This window comes from Hydractinia symbiolongicarpus, chromosome 12 (assembly GCF_029227915.1).
Source record: "Hydractinia symbiolongicarpus strain clone_291-10 chromosome 12, HSymV2.1, whole genome shotgun sequence".
NCBI classification, from domain to species: domain Eukaryota; kingdom Metazoa; phylum Cnidaria; class Hydrozoa; order Anthoathecata; family Hydractiniidae; genus Hydractinia; species Hydractinia symbiolongicarpus.
This window is the reverse complement of record NC_079886.1, coordinates 17,719,110-17,725,951: the sequence shown is the minus strand read 5'-3', so window position 1 is coordinate 17,725,951 and position 6,842 is coordinate 17,719,110.

Here is a 6,842-nt window from a genome sequence, read left to right as displayed (position 1 = left end):
AGATTCGAATCGGCACCGCAGCAAAACATTGCTTCTAAGTGCAACGCGCCAGCAACTGGACTACTGTGACAGAACTAATTCGTGAATATTTAATATTTAATTGAAGTTGCTAACCTTGATCTTTTTCGGCATTTTCTTCTTTGGGCTGGTGTTAAACAATACAAAACAATTTTCTTTTACCACCGTTGTATTTATTTGAGGAAAATAATTTCGTTCTTCGTAGTATAACAGTTTTTATAACACGGTAAACTTCAAAAGGAAACGACGTATTATGAAGAAAGATTTAAAAATACGCTTTTTGATAAAGGTGAAGTAGGGGAGGGGGGGTTCAGGGATTTTTTTTGTCTGTTAATATATGAACGAAGTAAAACCCATGCAATTTTTTATCATAAAAGATAAACGAAAACGCATTCTAATTGAAAATCATTCTAAGTACTGTCCAGTTGCGTATTCCCCATCTCAGCATTTTTAAAATGCAGTAAAATTCCTGTGTGCAAAATAAAAAAGGAATGACGATTCTGTTGTGCAGAAAACAGAAACAACAATTTGGGCAAATAAATTCACGTGCAGAACTTAGATTAAAACGTGTCAATTTAATAAATATTATTGCTTGTGGTGCAAAAGTTTCCGCGAAAGTATAATTAACATTACTTTGGTTTTGCAAAAGGTATTTTTTTTTTCTAAAGCAACACGGATTTATGTTCGCTTTGATTAATGATCCAATCACGGTGTCTGACAACGGACAATTCTTTAGCATGTGGATTAACACTTCGCAAGGGCAAAGTATTCATTTGTTCTTCAAAATGCTGCACATAACGTCCAGGTCAGCGGGTGCATTAAAGTCTTAAATTTCGTAGCTTCCCTTCTTTATACCAGCCAACGTAATGCATAGACGAAGTAAATCAATTCGCCGTATATATTAAATTTGATATCTTTTACATACTTTATGTGTAAGAATATCCAAATCCTAACCAGGTTGGTCGTTATTCTTATTTCTCTGTTGTTGAAACCTATTGTCATTAACTAAAATTTCCAGCCTGGTATTCTTATAAAGCATGTTCTTATAAAATAAAAAGCATAGGTGTACACTATTCTCACTTTATTTAAAGCTTTTATACCCAACCGTTTTCCTCGTTTTTGCTTTTTTTAGCAACCCTTACTACTTTGTTTAGTTTGGTTATAATGTACGCAAATTTAGTGGCTACATCTAGAAGCCTTAAGTTTTTATTGTGTCAAAAATGTTCTTTTTTTCTGACCAGAGTCATTTAAGTGGCTTTAAAACCTAGCATTGTTTGTGGTCACAGGCCAAGTTGCATACACCACTTTGATTTTTCCCGAATGTAAATTAAACAACAGGATTAGGTGTGTAACTATTTTGAATGTATTGTAGTTGCACCTTTTTTAAAAAGCGAGATAGTTTATGCAGCTTCTGCATCTTGTTATGCTAACTTTTACTTTCTTCAGAAACATTTTTTATCTTTTTAACTGTACTTTATTATCCAGATTTATAATATCTGAACACGCTAAATTTTTTAAATGTTTTTCAAAATGTTTTATGACATCACAAAGCAACCAATTCGGGTAACTCTTATCTATAGTTTTAATACTTTTATTTAATTATTGCTGCGGTATCAGATAAATAGCTAATCTGGATTTTTAATTAGCTTTAGGATCGTCAAAAAGCATTTAGTATCACATAACAAAAGCTAACAAAGACTTCTTTCTTAGAATATGTATGACGGCCTTGCAGACTCCATTGTGCTCAGTAATCACAGATCAGTGAGAGATGTTCCTTTTGTCATGGGTGATTGCACGCTTTCGAGATGTGAACGCTATTGGGGAATAACGCGAACTATATAACGCAAACCGAGCAATGTGTTGCAAACAGTTGCGCTAAATTAGAGCCGCCACAATGTTAACCTTTAGAGCAGTCATAATTATGTTCATTAAAGATCCAATATCTATTGATGCGTTATTCACGCAATTTTACCAATTTGAATTGCTTGCAAGACTTTTTACTTATTCCAAGATTTAAGTTTCTACTTTTTCGACAAACAATGTCGCCTTTCTTCACATTTGAAAGTGTCTTGTCAACGTACAATTTGGTATAAAGAACTAATACTAACGAAAGAAGGTTTTTAAACAGACGAGTAAAATATTCTCAGCCTTCTGATTGCGGTTTAGATAGCGAAAATTTTTGTTTGTTCGTTGTTTGCTTGTTTGTTTTTATCTACGTTATATAAGTATTAATTACGTAATTTTACGAAAAGAACCATTGTGAATGGATATTAGAAATACAGGCGATGCTCGATATCTCGTTCTCTAAGGTGACTGTTAAAAAAAGTTCTAGATATCGAAAGTTTGGGATAAAGTGTGATCCAGATATCAAGCGTCGAAGGCCTTTAAAGTTCGAAATAGCGAAATGCCCGTACCTGTTTACAAAGATTTACGCTTTGATTAGATTATTTAGCCGAGAACGAGGAACAGAAAAAAGACAGAATATATTACTAAAGAATGTATTACTAAGTTTACCTCTTCAAAAAAGCTTAAATTACTAATCTGCTTTCTCTTTATTATTATCCTTAAAAATAAGAGATTCTACAGGCTGCAGCAGAGTGAGCATTCTTTTGTTCGAAAAATAAGAAAAAAGTACGAGATAACGTGATAAAATGAGCTGAAGGGAGATAACGAAGCTCGAGATATAGAATGTAATTTTGCCTACAAGATATTGCAATGACTAAAGGGACCGAAAACAAAGTTCGAGACAGCAAAAATTCGAGATAACAGGTATTCGAGATATCAAGCGTCGGCTGTATTTATTATTATTATTATTAATATTATTATTATTGTTATTATTACTATTATATTAAACGCCTCGTGCGTGGTAATCAAAATATAGATATTATTAAATGGTGTGTAGAAGAATCGACTAAATGCGCGCTCTCTTTGTTAATTGACCGAATTATTAATGACATTGCTAACAGTGGGTTATAATTGATAAATCGCAGAATGAAAATAAATAGATAATACTTACTACTTCCAAAACCGAAGGAAACTTTATTCTATCAATTTATTAATGCGTAACACTAGCTACAGAAACAGAAGATATAACTTTAATATAGTTTCTTTAATATATGACTGCTTTAGAATTATTTTCACACTATTTGACAACAACAGGGAGGGAAAAATTATCCTTCTTTATTTTCTATTGTAAAAAGTAATTTGAACAAATGTGAAATTCACTGGGTTGATTGAATTAGCGGTATTTATTGATATTGATGAAAACTGAATCGAATTTATAAAAGTTTATATTTATATTTAACTGTTCTTCTAAAAACATCATGACGAACGCAAATTTTCAAGATATCCTAAATGAATGCTTGTTTTTTTCCTAGGCCATTGTGCTAAAGTTATTTGAGAAACCTACACTAAGTAGTTCATGGATGAAGAAAATGTTGAACAGCAGTGGGAAAAACGTGAAAAAAAATTTAAACGAAACTGTAGTTGTACATGCTGATATGCACTACCTGAAAAAAAAAAACACTAAGAGCAACTGCCTATTTAAGCATTTACTTTGAGTCCATTAAAATCTTATTAATTAAAGTTTTATAATGGTTTTAATGGACTGAAAGTGTTTTATCAGTTGTTTTAATTTTAATAACCAAACCTGACGTATAAACACAAAGTGTATAAAAAATATCAAATATCTACTGCTTTCTTGTTGTTCATAACACTATCAAGTTAGGAATTATTATAATTATAGACAGCATTAATTAAACTTCACATAATATGTAATTATTTATGTGTTATAATATTGCACAATGAATTTCCTTTTAAGGGTTTCCAATATTTGTTTTGTCCTCTATACTGAGACGCCATGGTTTTCAAGAAAGAGTTGCACAGATAGCTACAGATATATATGCGAACACACCCCCAAAACAGCATGTATGTTTTATTTAATTTGTTTCTTTTTTTACTTGCACTATATATGTCAACTACATGACCATTTATATACTACTACCTGAAAGCCCTATCATATTTATCAGCCTCAAGTTACACCGAATGGACAGGTTGTTCAGAATGTGTTGATTCGACACAAAGTCGAACGCAGGCATGTCTATGTTTCTGATAATTAATACAGAAAAAACGGGCTTGCAATTAAGCAACCGACAAAAACACTAGTACTGCAGTACTCCACCACTCTAATAAACATTTACAATCCTTGGCATACTACTAGTGCTACTTCTCACCAGCAAAAACCTTTCGACTAACAGCAGACATTCCACAATCTCAACTGTTACGACCAGCAACAGAGGTAATGTCTTTACATCTCTATAAAAAATCTTAAGTGTATCTACTGCTAGGAAGAGCCTGTTCCCAGGTCTAATCTATAATCTGCTGTCTAAAACATTTAATGAACTTACAACTTATAGGAGTGCCGAGGACAAAGTTGACCGTTAAAATTAATTTAATTCAATCAATTACGCCTTTACCTACGGGCGATATAATTCACCCAGCTGTTTCCAGACAAAGCTTAACCTTATTTGGTTCGGAGTTTGTTTCCGAACATAATATGACCCTCGGTCATAGACTTGATCCAATTGAATCAAACTTTCAGGTACTATAAGTACCTCACAAAAGGAACAAAATGACGTCAATAAGTTATTGCTTGCGTCAGCACATTTTCTGTGACGTTATCAAAAGCCTGAAATTTGTTCAAAATGCCACAATCTGCTAAAAATTTAATTACTTTACTGTTAGACCGAATTTTTACATTCTGTTTGAAGTTTCTAAAAGCTACATGAAAGTTATTTAACATATTTTCCGGTTTTTACATAGCTCGCATGAAAAGTTGCCAAAAATTGCCTGAGAATCTGGATTTTTCCGATTTTCTGGCAAAATCCGAAAAAATCGGGAAATCGAATCACGTGTCCAAAACATGGGTGGGCACTAAGGCACAGATATTTATGCATAGAAATATTTAAAATTCGGAGAAACATCAGTCCTTCTTTCATGAAAGATATTTTCCTTTTTGAGGAAACTGATAGGCCAGTAAGAAGTCAAAACATGAACAACCTAAAAACCATCAGTGTAAGAATAAGCACCTTTGGTCTATACAGTTTGCGATGTTTAGCCCCAAAAGTTTGGAATAAACTTCCTTTTCATACGAAGAGTTGCGAAGATCTAGTTAAATTTAAGCAAATGATTAAAAAATGGAATGGCTCTCACTGATCATGCACAGAGTGTCGGCAATTGATTCCATAACTTGCGTAATCAATACGAAAATGGGAGAGGGGGAATGTTTATCTTTTATTTATTATTTATTCATTATTTATTTATTATAGTTTTCATCTAAATTGTAAATATATAAAAATATTTGGTCGGTTTTGATTAGTTTTTTGCAAAATATTTTTTTTTTTAAAGAACTATTGTATATAATAACCGACGGTAAATAAATTAAATCAATCAATCAATCAAAAGTAACTCTTCATTACTATGCTGCATGGTTATACTGATTTTTTAAATTTAAGTTGATTAGATACTCAGTCTCACATTTACAAACTCTTTACTTCCCTATCCCTAGTATTAAACAACAGAAGGATGACTAAATCTCTCTAGGTCTCAAACAATAATTTAATCTGAAGTTGAAGTGAATCGAGTTAAACTTGGATGTCAAAATTGGGTAATTGATCATTATTAAAGGGATTATTTTTGAGTCGCCATTTAATTTAATGTACGCTCAGTTAAACTAGATTATAATTACGGAGAGTCGTTAGTTCTGCCTTTACAGTGAATAGAATAATCATAAAATTATATGGGCGTATCCAACTAAAACATATGTAATAATATTAACGCGGGTATTAAACGGTTTTTTATCACTTGTAATCAAACTAGCTATGATGTGCATATAATTTTAATAAGTTGTGAAGTCAACAAATATAATAGGATTTTTTAATTAAAATTATAATAACTTTAAAATTAAAGAACAAACATTTCATAGCTACAATATACAGTAACTCGATGGTACTAATATTCGCGGGTATTTATTTTCGCGCTTTTGACCGATTCAGATCAAATTTCCAAGTTATGCATGCACAAAATATTATTTAAAAAACCATTCGCGAAATTCGTGAAATTTTATGTTAAGGTGAATAAGAGCAATTCCATTCACGGAAGAAAATGAGAAACAAGTTTTCATTTTTAAAACATTCAATAACATTTTTACCTCTTTTGCATAAACCAATGTCCGCGAAACATTCTACAAGCGTGTAATATTAAAAGGCAAAATATTTGAAATCTTTGAGCTTGACTAGTTTGTAAAGCTAAATTAAGCGGAAGAATTCATAAATCATAAATCTATAAGCAGCTAAATTTTATTAGCACTTGAAATAAGAGTTAAAGGCTAAAATACATGGTAAGTTTAAACGTTTAGTTGTAAGAAAAAAACTTAAAAGTGCAGTTGCAGGTACTACACCTGTCTACACGTTAAGTTAAAATGTATAAGTTTTTCTAAAAAAATTTTTTTACAATAAATACCAAATAAAAAACACGTTTATCTTTCATTGCGGTTATTGCTATAGCAGCAGAAGGGGTAATCGTAGAAGAAAAAAAGCGGACTACTGGTTAGAAACCGAAAATATATGCTCAAATCTTTAGTTTAGCAATAGCTCATTAATTATTCTGTTAATATCAATAGAAAAAACTTAGCAAAAGTTGAACATGTCCAACTTTTAAAAAAACTTATAAAACCGAGAAAAGTTGTACATCTTTGCTGTTTACACGGTCTTAGCCTATAAGTGTATAAATAACTATTTATATGTGTGACCAAAACAGATAGCATA